This window comes from Haliaeetus albicilla, chromosome 4 (genome assembly GCF_947461875.1).
Source record: "Haliaeetus albicilla chromosome 4, bHalAlb1.1, whole genome shotgun sequence".
Classification (NCBI taxonomy): Eukaryota; Metazoa; Chordata; class Aves; order Accipitriformes; family Accipitridae; genus Haliaeetus; species Haliaeetus albicilla.
In genome coordinates, this window is record NC_091486.1 from 10995527 (window position 1) to 11014217 (window position 18691).

Sequence of the window (18691 nt, forward strand, 5' to 3'; positions counted from 1 at the left end):
ATTCAGAGAAAGCTGGCTGTGTGCTCATCTTTTCTCTCGCTCTTGATCCTAATAAGGCACGACTCTATGACACTGAACACAGAGAATGCAGAAATATGAATCAGCATGATGTCCTGTTCTGGGATATTATAGAAGAACTGCAGACACCCACAGTAAACTTTGAGACCCACAAGTAGTTACTTCACATTTTCAAAGTCTTCCCTCTACTTGAGAAACACAAACCTGAGGAATCTGTAGAAAGATTCCAGTGAAATCAGTTGCTCATTAACAGCAGGAAGCAGTATGCTCCGAAAGAAACCAAAAAAAGTCCATATCTAGGTCCTCCCCAAGAGCTTATCTTCCGCAGGTAGAGAAGCAGAGGAAAAACCTGTAGGAGACATTGTGGGAATGAAAATCTCAGCTCCCTGTTACTCCCATGTGCTCCACTTCAGCATCTCAACCAGCAGCATAAAAGACTTCATGATCAAAAACTTTAGATATCTACCTTTATTTTCTCCTAGGAGTCTGGGTAAGTTTGCCGGGAAACTTTGAATGGAGTTCTGTGGGATTTGGATCAGGCACTCACGGAAAGGGCTGAGGAGAGGATCTTGGCAGTTTCAGTGTATAAGCACTAGGATGGTAGTCAGAACAGCCAGGAAATGAAATGGAGTAATGATGCACCTAATAACTTACTGAAAATTCTGCAATAGGGAATAGAGCCAAAATCTCAGTAGAGATGTGAGCCTTTATTTCAAAACAGAGCAAGAAGCCTCTTGGCAAACTTCCCAAATGCAAGGTGTGCAGCTGAAAGCATTATTTCCAAACAATTCCATTCCAGAAGTACAGATTGAATGGAGATTATCACAGCTACCCCCAAGGCATGACTAACCAGGACTGGTGGGGTAGATCAAGCTGGTGAATTGCTCTAAAGACTGACATTTCAATAGCGTATTGGGTGATAAGGGCCAGATCCTCAGCTGGTGTTGGCAAGGGCAGCTCCGGGGACATCAATGGAGTTGTATCATTTTATGCCAGGGGAGAATCTGGCCCATGGTATGCATGCAGAGATGATTCATGGTTTAATACCAGGTAACACAAGGCACTGTCAGAAAGACTTTAAACTAATATACTGCGATAATCTAATCTTGTTGTCTCAAACACAAACCACTTCATCAACCTCAGATTAAGTCAGTATGGGCTACGTCTTCCCAGCCCTTTAAGAGGAAAAATGCAGTAATTTACCATATGGTTATAATGTGAGGGTCACATGGAAAGAACAAAAGTCTCTCAATATATATAATCTTTTCTATTCTAGAAGTTTTGGGAAATGACGCTACTGTCAAGAACTATTTGTAAGAAAGGTATAAAGAGGGGGTATGAAGAAATAGTCATTATTCCTCAGTAACAGTAAAAGTTTTGCCAGAATATTGCTATTGTTCAGCCTGTGATACATTGCCATTTCTAATATTGCTTCATTCACTTTTTCATTTTACGTCTTTCATACAAGCTTGGAAGTCAATGCCACAAGTCAGTCTGTAGCTATTTGGGTCAAACCAGAATCCCGGAATATTTGGCCTCTTCCTTTTGTGCAATCTTACATTGCACAAGAATCTCTGTCCTCCCAACTTCAGTAACTAAAATTTTGGGGCAATTTTCACATCTTAATAGCTTTCTCAGATTTTAGTCAGGTAGTGGAAGGTTATTTTTCTTTATCACTGGGAGAGTCTTTTTTCGGAAGCCAATGCTAACTCAGCTGGTTGCTGCTGGAGAGATTTCTGTTTCAAAGACGTCTAGAACAGACTATTGCAATATATTATTTCAAACTTTTTCTGATAAGCCCCTAAATAAGCTAGCTAATAGCCATAAAAATTAATAAAAGATAGCTGGAAAAAGGAGTAAAATATGCTATTCTTCAGGTGGTTAACACAAAGTAATGGGGTTGTAGAGAAACGTGTAGGTTTTGCTTAGGCAGTTATTAAAACTTTCTTAATATTTATCTAAGTTTAACACAATCTAAAAATCACTCCTCTGTTTCCTTGCACTTATCTATAACCAAATTTGTAAAAATTCAAAGCAATCATGTATGACAATGGCTGTTGATAAGACTTTTAGGCAGATGCCATATTCCACCAAAGCTAATGAGTGCCCTTCGCTTGATCTCATTTGGCTTTGGGATGCTCCACTTACCTTTTAATCAAAATCTTGTAGTCATAATTGAGCTGTCTTGGTATTGGAAGCATTAAAGGTGTGTCAAGACACTCTCCTACTAATCCAGGAAGGGACAGACTTTTCTGAATCCCAGAGACACTTAATGGTTTATGGGACATGACTTTACTCTAGGTGTCATCTTTTAAATAGCAAGTAAAATTAAGGTCTGGCCATTTGTGATTATAAAAGATCATTAATTTCATTAAGAATTGAGGTGCTCAATTCCCTTGCATCTAATTGAATTGTGCTTAAGTTACATTTCTTTGTTTTTCTATTATTTCCCGCAAAAGAGTGACTCAGTCTGATATTTAACCTGGAGATTAAACGATGGGGCATAGTAGCTGTAAAATGGACAGAGTCTTAAACCCATGTACACATCTTGCACAGCACTGGGTTTTTAAGTGTTTCTTTGAATTCGTTATTTGTTTCTCTGTGATTATACTGGCTTAATCACGTATCGCATGATATAGGATTTATTATCTGTATGTACATACATCCCTATGTAGGTAACATATATTTCACCATACATCAAGAATAAGACAAGACATCCAGAGTGGGTCCAGTCTTTGTTACTCACATTGATAGGTGCATCCATTTTGTTCTTTGAAACATCCAGATAATGAACATCTAAACTGAAACAGATAGATCCTAAGTTAAGGGACAAGCTATCAAAGTATTTCTCAGCAACTATACATGAATCTCTAAGAAAGAGACAAAATCCTTAATAAATAAATAGTAATTATAAATAACAAATTTTTACATAATATTTCAGCTTTTTCAGTCACAAGAAAAAACATTTATTAGGCACAAGAGAAACCCATTGTGAAGGAGTCTTTAAAATAATAGACTACTACTTCTAGGAAGTAGCGCTTACTCAAATTTGTTCCATTTTTGAACTTGTAACCTTTGTAGCGATGAATGCAGTGATATATAACAGACTGATCTGGCAACTCTAACTCATGCGAGTCAAAGGGACTACTTGCATGAGTCAAGACTGCTTGTTCAGGTCCTTAGTGCCTCAATTTAGTAACCCGAGGAGAATGTCCTTTATATTCCATCTAGGGAAATGTAGAGTATGTGCAGGTGTGCTCTTCCAGGACAAAAAAAGCAGTAAATAATTCTGACAAGATAAAGCCAGAGATAAAATTGCGAGTTCTCTTCTGATTTGTGCAGCCATTAGATATCTTAATTTTATCATGGAAAGAGTTGAATATGTAAGTATATGCTGGTTTTAATTGCAGGTTAACTGATTGTACTGTATTTGACATTTAAAAAAAATGGAAGACAAATGTATACAATTATCTGCAGAATTAGTAAAAAGATTTAGACTTGAGGCTGAATTCTGGCTTGTTATGTGTTGAGATAATTTTTTTCTATGGTTACCAAGAACTTATCTGCATTTAGAGTGACTAAATCACTCATAATCAATTTGTCATCCAAATTCTGAACTCCTTCCTCAATACAGACACTAAGGAATCAAGATGAGTTTTGATTTAATGATAACTGAATAAAGGCAGTGTACAAAGGATTTGTCATAGGATTTGTTCCCCTTTGAAGAAATACCTGTAACAACAGCCTTTACTACCTTTAATATACAGGTACATCGGATTTCATGTAAATCAAGGTGAAATGTGCCAATTTACTTATGTAGAGGAGTAAAATTACATTTATCATCAGGTAGTTGAGTAGGATATACCCAGCCTTCCACTGTGATAGTCCTAAGCACATTTGTAACAGTACCTTTTTCTACTCAAGGAGAAACTCATTTCCTTCTGTTATTTCCAGGCAACAAGCACTCTACTACACCACATTTCAAGACGACAGTTTGGGATCTGGCAACTGGCATGGTGCTCATAGTAAATCTGGCACTGAACAGCACTGAGGTCATTACTGGGGATAAATCCCTCCATTGAAACTGGAAGTTGGAGAAGATTTGGACAGATACCACAAGCCGAGTAAGTAGCAAGGAGCACTCAACCATAGGAAGGTGACAGGGGTGATTATGGGTGTGCAAACTCATAATCATAAACAAATATCCGTTTTACTTCACATGCCTGCAACCAAGACTGGAGATGGTTATTATAAAAAATAGATCTTAGGAAGTGGACTGCAAAATGCCTGTTTATAGTATTTATAACAGATTTGATTTCACCTTGCTTGTTTTCCTAGGCTATATCATGAACCGCTTAACTGCCTGTGATGATGAGTTCCTCTCAGTAGCTGTCTGCCTGATTTCAGCAGGTCTAATACTTGGTGCAATTCACTCTGCTAGCACGTACTGGTCAGGCAACTGTTTCTCTAGTGTATGACTTGGTTGCCATGAGGTTGCAATACCTCTTTTAACCATTTTGTTTTTCTCAAAACAATTAGTAATATATTTCCAAGTATCTCACTAATTGCACTCCTGTAAGGCTGCAGGATCAGATTCCTGTTAGACTTCACATGAAACTTCATATTCTTCAAATATTCCATTTTTATGCCTGTTTGGATTGTGTCAGTACTCTGGCAGTATTGATAAGCAAATATGATTGTAATTTAGGCCTCCTCTTGTCATTGATGCATGAGAGATTTACAAGCATTAATAGGAGTTAGGATGTAAATCCCTTGCTCGACAATAGCAGAGAATAACCCCCTTCATATAGATTCTGATGACCTATGAACTAAGGGTCAAGTGGGCCATGCTACAAATTATCTGACAGCAACAGATGCCAAAGTCTTGGGAGGTGAAAAAAATAACAAAAAACTCAGGACTACGAAATGCTCAGTGCATTTTCACAAAGAAAAAGCAACAGCAGCTCTAACTTCATGCGTCAGCCAGTGACATAGCCACAAATTATAAAGGAGCAAAACAAAGATTCTTTCTTGCCTGGCAGCAACCTTCCTTCTTCCTCCAAAAATACACAAAAGCAGCTCCAAAATAAATAGTCATCACAATTAACTACCTACCCAGACTGAGGGCTGCGCAATAAATCTTCAAAGTTTTCAAGTGCATTTTCAGTGTAAAGGAACTTTTGAAGAGTCAAGCAGCAGAAACCACAAAGTATGGCAATTCTGCAAATAAATGATGTTTTCATAACTCTAAGATAATCGGATTAGTTCTCCACTCATTTGCCTCAAGTTTTATACCTGTCTAACTCCATTGATTTCAATAGGGGTTTAATCTGCACCACATCAGGTCTATATCAGTCCTACATCAGTTGTAAATTGATCTACACCAGTTGTAAGTTAGAGGAAGATCACACCCGGTGTAATAGTTCACAGGCCTTATGGTCTGTTTTCACATCTGCCTTCGTATTTTATTTTGAAATCTTGTGTTATTACTTTTGGCTGTTGTAGGTTTCTTCTGTCACCCCACAGGTTTGCAAGGTCCCGTGCATGCAGGGAGGAGATACGGGTCTGAACCACGGGACTGCAGACCGTTTCGGCTTTTATTTTCTAACCTCATTAAAAGCACTTTAATTTTTTGAACTGGACACTGTTTTTGCCCAGACAGTGGTGAAAGTCCCAAATCCTGCAGAGATTATCACACTTGTAAAATGTTGCTGATGAGCTGTCTGTGGCACAACACTTGACATTACAGGAAACCCAAGCAAAATTCCTACTGGAATTTGGGCTGTGTTGGGGTAAGGGTGGAAAGGAAAGGAAGAAAAGCGTAGGCATCATTTCCAAACCAGAGATTTTACATATGAGCACCCTCATTGGGGTGAGGAATGTCCCCAGAATCCACATTTTACTCAGTGTAACAGGAGCCATTTCAAATTTTAATTCGGTGAAATGACTTTGTATAAGTTTGTTGGACCAGTCCCGTGATTACCAGATTCATCAATTCACAGTAATGATGCCTCAAAATGGAGCATAAGGAACTGCAGTGTTTGTATCTATTCCATAATTTGTTGAAAAATTGAACATTAATGAAGCTAAGGGCAGCATGGTAAGATATTGAAAAGACACAAGGAGTCGTTGGTTCTCATTTATTTGAAGATGATTCATTTGGCAGAAACTTTCTGTGAAATTGCAGATGGCAAAGGAGGGTCTAGCTCCTGAGGCACCAACTGAGCAGTGAAATTCAGTCACATTTTGTTATTTCTAAACCCTTTTCTTTGTGCTTGCAAACCCCTGTGCAGGGAGTTTGAACAATGTGACCCTACTTAGATGTCCCTTCCTCTCAAACTACAAGTCTGCAATTCTGTTATTAACTCAGGTTTGGGTATGAGACTGTTTTGTCAACCCCCAAACAAACACCTTTGTTTCGTGCTATGTTAAACGCAGTGTTAATTAAAAGATCATAATCATTGCTCCCCTTGTCCCATGGAACCCTTAGACAAGAAGAGGCGATCTGTGCCTGCCCTTTGTGTAATTTATGCAGGTAACTGAGGGGATACCTATCTTGCCTGGGTATTGCTTAGAATCACAGTTCATCGGCCCGGATTACAAGCACGGCAGAGACACCAGACTGGGATGGGGCAGATGTACGAACCGATGGGCAGGATGCACCGTGGGGGTGGGGGGGGGCAAACAACGAGGATACAAGAGCAAAGACTGCCTGATGGAAAAGCCTCTGTGAGGTTTTAAAGAGAAAATGAGTGCATCTCGTTAAATGCGTTTGCAGACATCTATACAGCAACTGAAGATGTCATCTTCCGTTTCATTTTAGCCTTTTTGTTCTCGAGGCTGCCATCAGCCTTGTTTTCCCTGCAGACGCTCTTGCAAACAAGATGCCAGATCTCAAGAGGCTTTCTGGTTTAGAACAAAATTTACAAATAAATGAAGGACTGTAAAATGTTTCAGTGGAAGGGAAATGAATAAATTACAGTGGCTCTGACCTGCTACTGTTTTTTGTTCGTGTTTGTTCAGCGATTAGTGGCAGGGGAAGATGGAAATTATTCTGTGCAGACATTATATTTTATGTGAGATAACACGCATTTAAAATTATGCCATCATCTTTCTTGTACTAATGTGGGGTTAACTGAAAGGCCCATTTTTTCTTCTGATTTTAAAAGGGATTTATAAAGATCTGCACTGGGTTCACAGTGTTGCTGGAAACTTGAATGGCAGATTCCACTTTTCAGAGTTCATAAATCCTGTGGTTGCCCTGGAAAATATGCTGGTAGTCCATCTCGCATCTGAATCAACAGCAGGTTTTTATGTGGCAGTAGGAAGTCTTCAAGCTGGAAGAGTCTTTCCAAAGGTGTTTCCCATGTTGTGCATATTTACAGATACTGCGGAGAATGGAGCAGGAGTAGCTAGTGAATCACCATCAGTTTTGTATGCAGTAACACGGATGTTCAAAAACTGCTGGCTATGTCCGCTTAACACCCACTGCACTGCTGCCGTAAGCTCTTATCCTACATTTTTGTTCTGAGAACAAATATATCTCGTTTTCCACAAAATCCGGGAAGGGTCGAATACATTATGTCTGCAGAACCAAGTGGCTGTTTCTGCCAAACTGTATGGAAGCTTTATTCACCACGGGCTTGCTAAAATCCTTATTGTCTGCCCATTGGCTCTTGCAAAGACTGAGATTTGTCTCTAAAGCAAACCCATTGGTATTTGAAGTGATCAGCAAAAACACCCTTGTTTTGAACAATTGAAAGAATTACATGTATGCCTCAACTGACAGAAACACTCGTTTTCCATGGAATAATATCAACTGACTTGTACAATTTGAACCAAACCTTATATCCAGTACAGTGTAAATAGCAGCATCACCATACTTCAGGACCCTATGCAGTTTCAGTGACCTATGAAATTTATATTGGCAGTGCAGACTAAAAGTGGATGGGTAAGAAGAATATACCACTGGAGTACTGGTTAGAAATGAGCCAGCCTGGAGTTATCATCTAAATACCTAAACATACGCATGAAAAAAAAAACATATGAATGTATATTTATGTATTGACTACATAAACACATATACGAATGCATGTATATAAATACATAAGAATGTATTTATATGAAAGCAGATGCACATGTAGAAACAAAATATATTAAAAGGGAGATCAAAGTAACCTGTGTGCTCTTTGGAATTAAGGAGAATCTAGGAAAAAGAAATCTGGTACGTCCAAGGAAGAAGTAAAAAGAACAGGAGAAATGGTTCCATGTGTACACTAACAGAAAAAAAAAAAAAATCACATAAATTGATTAAAAAAAAGAAAATAGAGGGTTTGGAGTAGAAGCCATGCCAAATTCAGTTAATTTGGTTCTTTTATGGAAATCCAGTGCAACTCCCTTAAGTTTGGCTAAGAATAAAATTGAGTGCTTTAATGGCAGTTCAAGCCAGGAATGGAAACAACCTCTTTAAAAAAAAAAAGAAAAAAAGATGGTAGAGGCAAAATTACTAAAATGTCAAGTCACATACTGGAATGAATCTACAGGAGGTTTGGTTCTCATTAGCCCTGAGAACCGAAGAGGCAGAGTGGACTTGCTGACTTACAATTAGTCCTTTTCTGGCCAAAGGTCCTCCACTGTGAAGAGCACAGTATGTGCCAAGGTCAACAGCCAACAATATCCTTCCTTGCAAGGACAGATAAGATGCAGAGCACATTTAACTGAGCAAGGTTCTCCATTGCCACCTCACAGAGAGCTGTTTCCTTTCTCTGCAGAGGAGTCCAGTGGTGCTGGAAAGCGGGACTGAGGAGGTAACCCAAGGCTGCAGGCTGACTTGGCTGCATGCAGCACTGACAGACAATCAGGGCTTGCCTTGAAGGTATGCTGGTCTACCTTCTTGTGTTTCTTAACGCATTTGTGCATGACTGAAGGGTTATAGCAGGTAATGTATTAATCAGATGCGTTCCCATGCCTTGCGCTTACTGCCGGTATAGGCTGGGACTATTTGCTGTCCCTTGCATACAGGTGAATATCAACTGCAACTTGGCAAGCAAATGCTAACGTCTTAAGGCTTAGCAAATGGAAAATCTGACCTGGTTCTTTCATCTGATGTTAGCAAGAGCTTGATTTAGCTCTCATTTAACACACTCAAACCTTGCCTCTTTCAAAGTATCGTGCACATCAGTTGAAGAACAGCAAATCTTGAATGGATATCCTTTTCTGTTAATTACAAATAAATTTAAAAAACATTTTAGAGGTTGAAAATGTATTTTAAATACTCTCTCGGACATCCCATTGGCCATCATTATATGCACATAGATTCCAATAACAGCAACTAGTGGCCCTACCTACAAGTGTGAGACCCACTTGCAACACTTCAAGTGATGATTAATTTTGCTCATATTTGTAACATTGCCCTTTGCAACTTTGACATTTCATAAGCTAAAGTGGAAGGTGTATATTGTTTAGTAATTCCTGTTTAATAGATTAAAATGTGAAGTAAACTCTTAAGTCCTTTCATGTAGCATAGATTCTGTTCAGACTGTTTTAGATCCTGTACACTTAAATCTGCTATACATACAGAAAAATACATATGTTTATAAAGCAGCAAAACTTTCTGTCAGTGAAAAGCCTGCCAGAAACAAGTCAGTTCAGGCAAAGATACATGTGCATACTTTGCCTAGGAGAAATATTCTTGTCACATAAAAATCCCACCATTAATCAAAAATCACATTATAGCTTCTGGAATGAAGTTTCCTTTACTACTCTTTAATAATAAGCCTAAGATAAGATAAAATTGGTAATTGTACCTTCTCTTCTGATAGAAGATAATACTAAAGTGGTATAGAAATTTGAGTTACAAGAATATATTCACCCTGCTAATAGGCTTCCATTATGTAGTCTTTACTGATTTATTCATTACACATTTCTCCACATATAGAAAAATTTAATTGAAAGTTACTTATTACATTGTTACAAAATGTTAACTAGAAAGTTTTCTTTAATCAAATGATCATTAATGCTAGGAGAGCTAGTTTATTTCAATAGTGCATTTATCAGGAGCAAGAATAACACAGGCATTACCAACAATAGTTTTACAGCACTGTTTATTATGTGAACACTTTCAGGGACTAAACAGATGCCGTTGCAGCTTGCTGGGATAGCATAATACTTTATTTATATTTATGACTTTTCTTAATCAAAGTTTTAATGACATATGAAATGCAGGCAACGTATCTAATACAGTGACTTATCAAAGGAATGACATTACCAAGGATGGTAAGAGTTTGTAAAGTCAGATTCTGCCATGTGCGTGTCCCACAGAAGTAGGTGAAAGACAAGCATTCACACAGTCTTGGGCAGAAAAGCAACTTGGCATCACGTTCTCCAGCAAAGAAAGCAGGAGAGGGGAAAGTATACTTGAAGCTGGAGCTGTATCTCAGTCACTTTTGCAGATTTTGCATTCCCTGAAGGTGAGGTTTTATACCTTTCTGGTATTACTGTAACCCCTAGCAATAACATCCCTCATACCCTTGGGAGAACTGAGAGCTCTTCTTCTAACTGGACCAGTATCCCATTTTCTGAAACCCTACACAAACAGAAAACAAAAAGAAATCTTTTGCCCTGAAGGGATATAGGACAAGACACAAGAGATACTCACAGATGGACACACTAAAGCAAAGGAAAATCTCCAGGCAGGCAACGGCGTAAGTGCACACAGGAGAAATTCCAATCCTGTCATATGAAGCACTATTTTGAATGAATTTCAGCTTTTAACTGGATCTCGCTTTTATGAAAAAGCATGTAGGATAGTCCCATTGCACACCAGATTTAATTCTGTCCAGCCAGTCCACCACCCGATGGCTCCCACTGCTGCCACCAAACATCTAAAGAAGATAAGTACAGACTTGTGCTTTTGCGTAGTTGCTACGGACTGACAGAAACAGCCCATCTATAGGGTAGATCCAGGCACCCTCCTTGAGTTTTTAAGACATGTTTGCAAATACTTCCTGTGTTTAACAATAACCATAACTACGCTGTAAACTTCTCTCCTATTTCTGTGATGGCACACTGCTCAAGAACTGCAGAAAACTGAGTCATTAGGTACATTCATAAACTCTGTGGCTGGCAGAACCTAAATCTGACTCAGACTCAACTTGTCAGTGTTTGTTTCCACAGTAAACTCAGTGAAAATCACAGAACCACAGAGCAGCTGGGAGCAGCTACTGGAGAAATACCTTGGGCAATTAAGGCACATGAATAAATGAGAAAAATGCTCCCTGTAAGCTCAGAGACATTGACCTACACATTAATTTAAAATAAAGGTAGACCTCATGCCCTTGCTACTTCATATCAACCCTGAGATGAAGACATTGCTGCCCTTTAGTCTCAGTTAACCATTCTGGGACCACATAAACAGTGATTTGAGATAGATATATATATATATATATATGGTATAATGATATGGACATGTGTGTTGAAATCTCCAAGCAATTTGCCATGGCCTATGAAACAGTCGCTCTGGGTCACTTCCAGTCTGAGTTGTAGGTAGGCAGATGTTCACTGATGGTGCAAAAGTCCCATGCAAACCTTACAAAATGTTCTTTCACGGTTACGTGAGCACAGTGATACCCAGGTGCCCTTCAGCCCTGCAGCGCGGTGCCGTCCCCAGCATCAGCCAGAGCCGTACGGAGCTGTCACCCGCTGACAATTGCAGTCTTGGCCTCCCGTTTCTTGGTGTGTTTTGTAACATCTCCAGTGCACTCCAGGATGGGCAGACTAGTCTGACGGCAGCACGGAAACACAGTGTAGAAGACCCCAAGTAACGCAGGATTTGGTAGCCTCAGTAATCTGCCCCCGCACCCTCTTCCTAACCCCACGGAAGCATGAGCGACCTTAGGAAGGATTTATAAAAACTACGCTAACACGAACTGGTTACTTACTTCTTTTACCTTAAGTTGATGGTTCCCTCTTGAGCTCCTTGCAGTAAACAAACCTGAATGGTGGTTATTTCTGAAGCTGCTCATACTCTGTGTGACTTGGCCTCTAGCCTGGAGCTCTGCTTTGCAACCAGCCCAAGGAATTACATAAGAAAACCACACATGCTCCGTGAAGTTACCCAATATCTGCGGAGGTTTATAATCGTTTAGAGAAGCCAAATTCAGAATTGATGAGTAAGCATCGTTCAGGAGGCAGAGCCTTGCTTTGCGTTACACCCATCTGAAGGCAGCGAGTTGAGCTGCTCGCGAGTCACGTTTATAATGGTGCCCCTTCAGAGCAGAAGTTAGCCCAGGGAGGCTAAGCTGGAATAATTTAAAACTCTTTCCAACCCCTTAAAGCCAAATTCTTCCTTGCCTTAGACCTCTGCTGATGTCAACAGACATGTTGAGACTGTAAATCAGGCCAGAAGTTGGCCCTTGTTTGGTCCAATTACCCCATAATAAACTCCCTGAGGACTACTGTACTGATGTGTAATTTGCATCCTTTCTCCTCTGAAATGGTATATTTATGTTTATAGATTGAGTTAGCAGTTCTAAGGGAGGGGAAAGGCTGCCTGAATCATTTACAAATGGGAAAATCCATATATTTGAAACTTGGTATGAGATATTTGCTTTTGGGCTGTAACCTTGTATACTAAGCTGCTGTCTAGAGTAAATATTTACAGCCAAGTCGCAACAAGTTCTAAGAATATGTGATTTTCTGAGTGGAAACACAGACACATAAGGGTGCGACTTTCTCCCAGTAAAACACCGAGTTAATTGTAGGTTTTGCAAACATTATCACGTATAATCTTGAAATCAATTTTTAAATGTTCAGTAATGATTTTTAACCATCTATCAAGCAGCTGGCTTTGTGTCTGATTCCCAAGTTCTCAGACAGACAACTGTTTCCCTTTTAGTGACTTTGTCAGGCTTAACTTGGGATTAATTTGACTGCAGGTGTCAGATAAGCACAGTATTTTAGCAGCACTACCGAGAACCATGTGGACAAAATGCAGAAGCATGAAGGCACATTGGTCAAAACTTTGAAAGATTGATGGAAGTGAGTTATGCTGCTTAAATATCTTTGTATGTGCAGAAAAGCTAAACTGGCAAGTGGGGTGCAAGGTATGCTGCAGCTATTACTTTGCTGTGTTCCCTATTAACATAGGTAACTGGTCGGACTATTTTTAATAGCAATTTCTCTGTCGACATAAAATCTAGCAAGCAACCTTCATAAATCATGCAGTGACAGCTAGTGTGGTTGGCCAGTGCTAAACACAACTGGACTCTTCTTTTTAAGCCTTTGCTTTTTAGGTCGCCTGCGTCAGCAGTGCTCTTCAACAAACATCTGCAGTTCATCTTATCGTTTGAAGATATATATGAGTTTCTCCATTGGTGTGTTTTTTTTAGCTTCAGCTTCTTGATTTGTCTGAACACCATCTGCTACATATAAAATTCAGAGAATTTGTGAAATGTGCATGCAGCGAGAAAATTTTAATTGTATTAACCTTTCTTTTTGGATCAAGATAACATTTTGTATTCATCATCTCCTGACACGTTAAGTAAAGCAAATAGACGTGCGTAATGTACTATCCAGTTATTTTCTTTAAGATCTCCTATCTCTGTAATATATTAATAGTTCAGGTACCAAACCAGAGTCTATTCCTGGTTTAAGAGTTATTTTAATACGGTTTGAGTTACGCACCCAAAAGAGTTTAGCAGTAGTAATCTCTTTTACAGAAGAATTCTCTCATCTTATCACTCTGCACCTACGTCTGTATTATTTGCATCAAACCAAACCAAAACTTTAATTGTTCCTAGAATTAATCCCAAGAAGACAAATAACTTTGCAAAGGAGCTGGCTGCCAGAAGCCCAGGCGGAGCGGAACGTCTGTCATGGCATGAGATTGCCACAGGGTGGTAGAAGTAGTGCGGCTCCACATCCCCACCAGCACAGAGAGAGGAGCAGAAAAACTTTTGAAAGGACGAAGGGGGAATCACTTCCCAGTTAGTCTAAACAGAGGTATCAAAAATAAGGTTTAGCTCATGGTAAATCCAGATGGTTAAACATTTGACCCATATCTAATCCCTCTGCCAAGCGTGCACCACCACCATCGCGGCTGTCATAACACAGCACATGCACTTAAAATCACTTCAGTTCCAAGCAGCAGCACAGGTTTTGGAGAAAATTGAATTTTAAAGCATGTTGCAGAAATAGAAAACATAGTCTTGACAACATGTTATGACTCCAGCTTTGTGAGGAGCGGTATTATATATACTAAAAGAATTCCTTGGGACTGCGGCTTGCTGCTGTTCTGTGCATTTTGTTATGATAATATCATACAAAACATCGAGCACCGCTTTGATCTTAAAGGAGTATTTGGCTAGGACCTATTTATTGTACTTAACCATTTAATAAAAGGGTGGGGGCTTTGTTCACAAGAGGAGAAATGAAATAGAGAAACAGAAATCCTGCCTCTCATATAAGTCCTATGCATAGTACTGACGAGTCCTATAGCATATTGATTATTGCTGGTGAAATATAAAGGGGAAGGATCAAGTGACACATACGCAAACTAAATCCTTGGTTTCTGGCAACTACGTTAATGCCACTGATGTTCATATTTACCTTCAAGGGAGGCTTACTTGAAACACAGAGGACTGCTCATTTGTATTAGAGAGAATATCAGAGACACCTTGATTAAAAAAAAAAAAAAAGAAAGATAAAATATTAAAATAGGCAACATAGCATGCGTTTTATATAAATATAATATCTAACTTCCAAATACCTTCACGTTTTATGTTGGGATGAATGTAGTTATGTCTAACTAACAAACGAGGATGAGAGAGGAGTATCAGGCTCAAGACCTTCAGGGTATGGAACAAACTACATACTCAAAAATGGGCAAGGTTTATGTAGTATAGTATCATGTTTTAAACAGTTCATAAAAGAAGCCAAGTGACAACAGAACAGTGTGGATGATATAAAATAATGTAAACCTTCCTTCAAATATCAAGCAATTTTTTTTCTGCCTCAACTCACTTTCCACAATAGAGTGAGTGAAAAATCCATAGAGAATAAAACCAGTGATCCCTTTGAGCAAGGATACAAATTTACCTAGATATGTCAACCACGCAGATTTATGGGACAAGGAGTTTTTCACCCTGAAGAAAGAAGCTTTCTTGTCAGTCATCTATAAAAAAGCTGAAAATAAAGCTCTCAGACTTATTTTTATGTTTTAGGAATTGCAAGAAATTTCTGTTAGGGGTTGTTGGGGCTTTTTGTGGCTTTTTTTCTTTAAGCTTTCCCATAGCCACGGAATAGCTCTCTTCATGGATGTATAAGAAACACTTGTGTTGTGCTGGTATTAATGGTATGATTTGTTAGTGTACTTTTATGTATGGAGTGTCTGCATCTGGTAAGGTCTACAACTGTACCTCCTTGACAGTGCCAGATGTTGTGAAGATAAAATACCTCCTGTGTGAGGAACTGCTGGAATCAGGCTCCATGATAGGTGTTCTTAATACAGTTTAAAAAGGCATCTGTCTTAAAATAATTTCAACATCTTACTTTTCTATTTATTGTTTTGTCAGATCTCTCTTGTTACTGGGGAAATATTTTAGTGCCCCTACAAACTTGATTTTAAACTTGTGGCTTCAGTTTCCCCCAAGTTGGGTTTTGGGGGGGGGGGGGGGGGGTTGTATTCTGAAGCCACTGTCCTAATGAAAGGGAGAAAAGGGAGAAAAAGAAGAAAAAGTTTGTTGTGGGACTCAGCTGAGGTTAATCAGATTGGCCCAACCAAGCAAAAAAAATTGGTCAGCAGGTATTTTTAAACCAGGTTAGCCACGAAATAGCATGCAAAATAATGAGTCCGAATTTAGCCAAGATTTGTTCAAAACATTGCAGTGGGGAGACAAGAGGGCTGATAGAAGGCAGGAGAAGAGCCCTGCTTCGCTATCATACCCCATAACTCACTGCATTGTCGACCTCTTAAAATAGTAATGATACTTGACCCTTATTAGTATTTCTGGGCAATATATGAGCTTAAGTTTCCTTGGGTGAAAGCTAATGCCTTAGACCACCCTTTAGACCACCATTCTATCTAGTTATAGTACATATTAATGTTATTCTTGGGTCATTTAACTTACTCTCAGTGAAGAGTGGAGAATGGTGCTAAGCTGTAAATCAGCTCTGTCCTGCAATGGATTCGTGCCATAACAGATCATCTCGAAAATTCCAGCCTTGCCTGACCATGGTAAAGAGATTATGGTATGTAAAAATTCTGCTAAACATAGCTTGTTTCATTTTTGTACTTCTCTGCTTGTCTGTCTAGCGAGGAAAGGTTAAGACCCGTTATGGTGGACAGTGCATTGAAAAGGAATATTGCTATAATAAACCCCCCAGGCTAAAACTTTTACCATATGTGGTTAAAGTCTCCATCCTTTCTAAAGGTGAGCTGCAGCAGCGAGGAAATTATTAAACAAGGCCACTGATACTGTGCATAAAAATTATTTTTTTTAATCCTCAGGGAAAAAAAAATGAGTTCATAAATGCATCGTGCTTAAAAGGTATCCTCTGAGTGCCAGCGTTCACACCCCAAATGACAGTCTGAAATGTTCAGTGGCATTAGTCCATTTAACTAAATCCTGATTACTTGAGATGAATTCATTTAAAAAGCAAATGTAGTACTCCCCTAGCAAATGTTTCACTAACTGTTTCTCAAAATCATAAATATTTTTTCCACACTGTTCTGGCAAACAAATAATGTTTACCTTTAGCTTCCTAGAAAAGATTTACAGATAAGTCCCTAGTCTGTTTTGCAGATGTGCCTTGGTGAATTTAACAGTAATATATACTGTCATCACGGTTGTCTTCAAATCTTTGAAATCACTTATGCCTTTTACAATACATATTTAATTGAATGTCTAGCTAGTAGATATGTATATGTATCTCATATTTGTGGGTGGGCATGTGTGTGCCTAATACATATATTTAGCACTTAAACATGGTACGATGAGTGATTGAGAAATGCCTAAGAGAGAGATATTTTATACATGCACATACAGTTTGTAAATGTGCAATCTCCTGAAACAGCCAGGGACAGAGAGGAAAGTGGAGAGACATCTGCAAATTAACAAATCATCTATCTTTGAGGTCATTCACAAATTAGTTTTGCAGAATAAGATAGAACAAAAACGTAATTCTGACGAGCATTTGTTCTGGCTATTTATCACATAAAATTGTGTAACAATATTAGACACAGGAATTTTTGCTCAGCTTATTCCTTATAGTATTACCATGATTTCACAACTTGCTGCAGATGTTTCATGCTGAATAATGCCCTTTGGTTGACATTTGTGCTCTTACTGTCGAACTTTTAAGTAGCTGTGATGCATATATTCCATAGGAAGGCTATGGGGGGGACGAGGGGAAGGTAAATAAAACCTGGTTTAGAAAAAGAAACTTTAAAAAGCTGTTCCCCTCATGCCTAAGTGGAGGAATCTCCACATTTCATTTGCTATTTTTTAATAGCTACTTGTAATTTAAATTATTGCTCGGGAACACAGGCTTTTGAGGAAACCTGAATATTCTTGGGATTTAGTTAGTCTTTGAAAGTGTAAGCGTTTTCCTGCTGCAGTGAGGATGGCACGTCCCTCGGTTGAGATATATACTAAAATCTATTTCACATTGTACGTTTATTGCTAATTTTATTGCTTGAATGGAGCAAGCGGTTGTATTTATACCTCAAAAGGCTATTGTTGTTAAATTAATTGAACTGTTTTGAAGTTCCTTTTTCTCTGTTAATTATTTAAAAACAAAATCGAAAGTCTTAAAAGAGCAATTTACTTCTGAATTAAGGCTAAAGACAATTTTATGTTAAGTAAAACACAAATTAATCTGCCACCGCAAAATGAACCTCGTTCAAAAAAATCATACAATCAGTATATTGATTCCCTCAACGCATATTTTTCATTTATTGGTATTATAAGATTATGCTTGAGCCTGCAGCAAAAAAAAAGGGAGAGAAAAATTGAAACTGTGCACAAGTATGATGGAACCTTAGCTTAGTTTTATCCTGGCAAGATATATTTTTAAAGTATCCCTTTATTTGGAATTAGTCACATTAATTCTACATTTTTAAGTCATTTCTTTTCAAGCTTGAAGCAGTATTACATTCTTATTTAAAAGCCTTTAGACAATTGCCAAACAATTTTCAAGAAGTTATACTAAATTCTTTATAGAATATATGAAATTATATCTACGGAAAGCACAGTATATAAGCATTTTAATCAAATTAATAAATTTTTCATTTGTAAGGCACACTAGATGTTTGTGAATATGTTCCAGAGTGAAACTTCAGTAGGCTTTGAACAAGTTTGTTAAGGATCAAATTCCCTACTGGCCTAACTCCACTGAAATCAGTGGAATTATTTCAGTGGAGAATTTGATTCTTCAGTACTGTGTGCATTTTTCAAATGTGCAATAACATTACGCGTGCCCCTCAGTTCCTTATGTATACAGAATAGAGTGCACAATTATATTTAACTCTGCTGCAAAAAAAAGGAAACAAAAAGAAAAGAAAAATCTTGTTTCTACTATTTTCTGAGGTTTTGGGGGCAGTTCATGTAAGACAAAATCCCCAGGAGGCTCAGTGCATATTCACTCTTAGGCCAGCATATCCAACACACCCTTT

General features: G+C 38.5%; 1 long non-coding RNA gene across 1 annotated transcript in view; it reads right to left on the bottom strand.

Moving 5' to 3' along the window:
- Positions 1-12678, bottom strand: part of LOC138684970 (uncharacterized) — a 31141-nt gene extending 18463 nt beyond the window's left edge. The window contains exons 1-2 of the long non-coding RNA XR_011324189.1: positions 10676-12678; positions 2765-2819 (exon numbers count right to left, since the gene is read on the bottom strand). This is a non-coding gene — a long non-coding RNA (uncharacterized lncRNA). The remainder of the gene's footprint in view (positions 1-2764; positions 2820-10675) is intronic.
- Positions 12679-18691: the final 6013 nt, after the last annotated feature.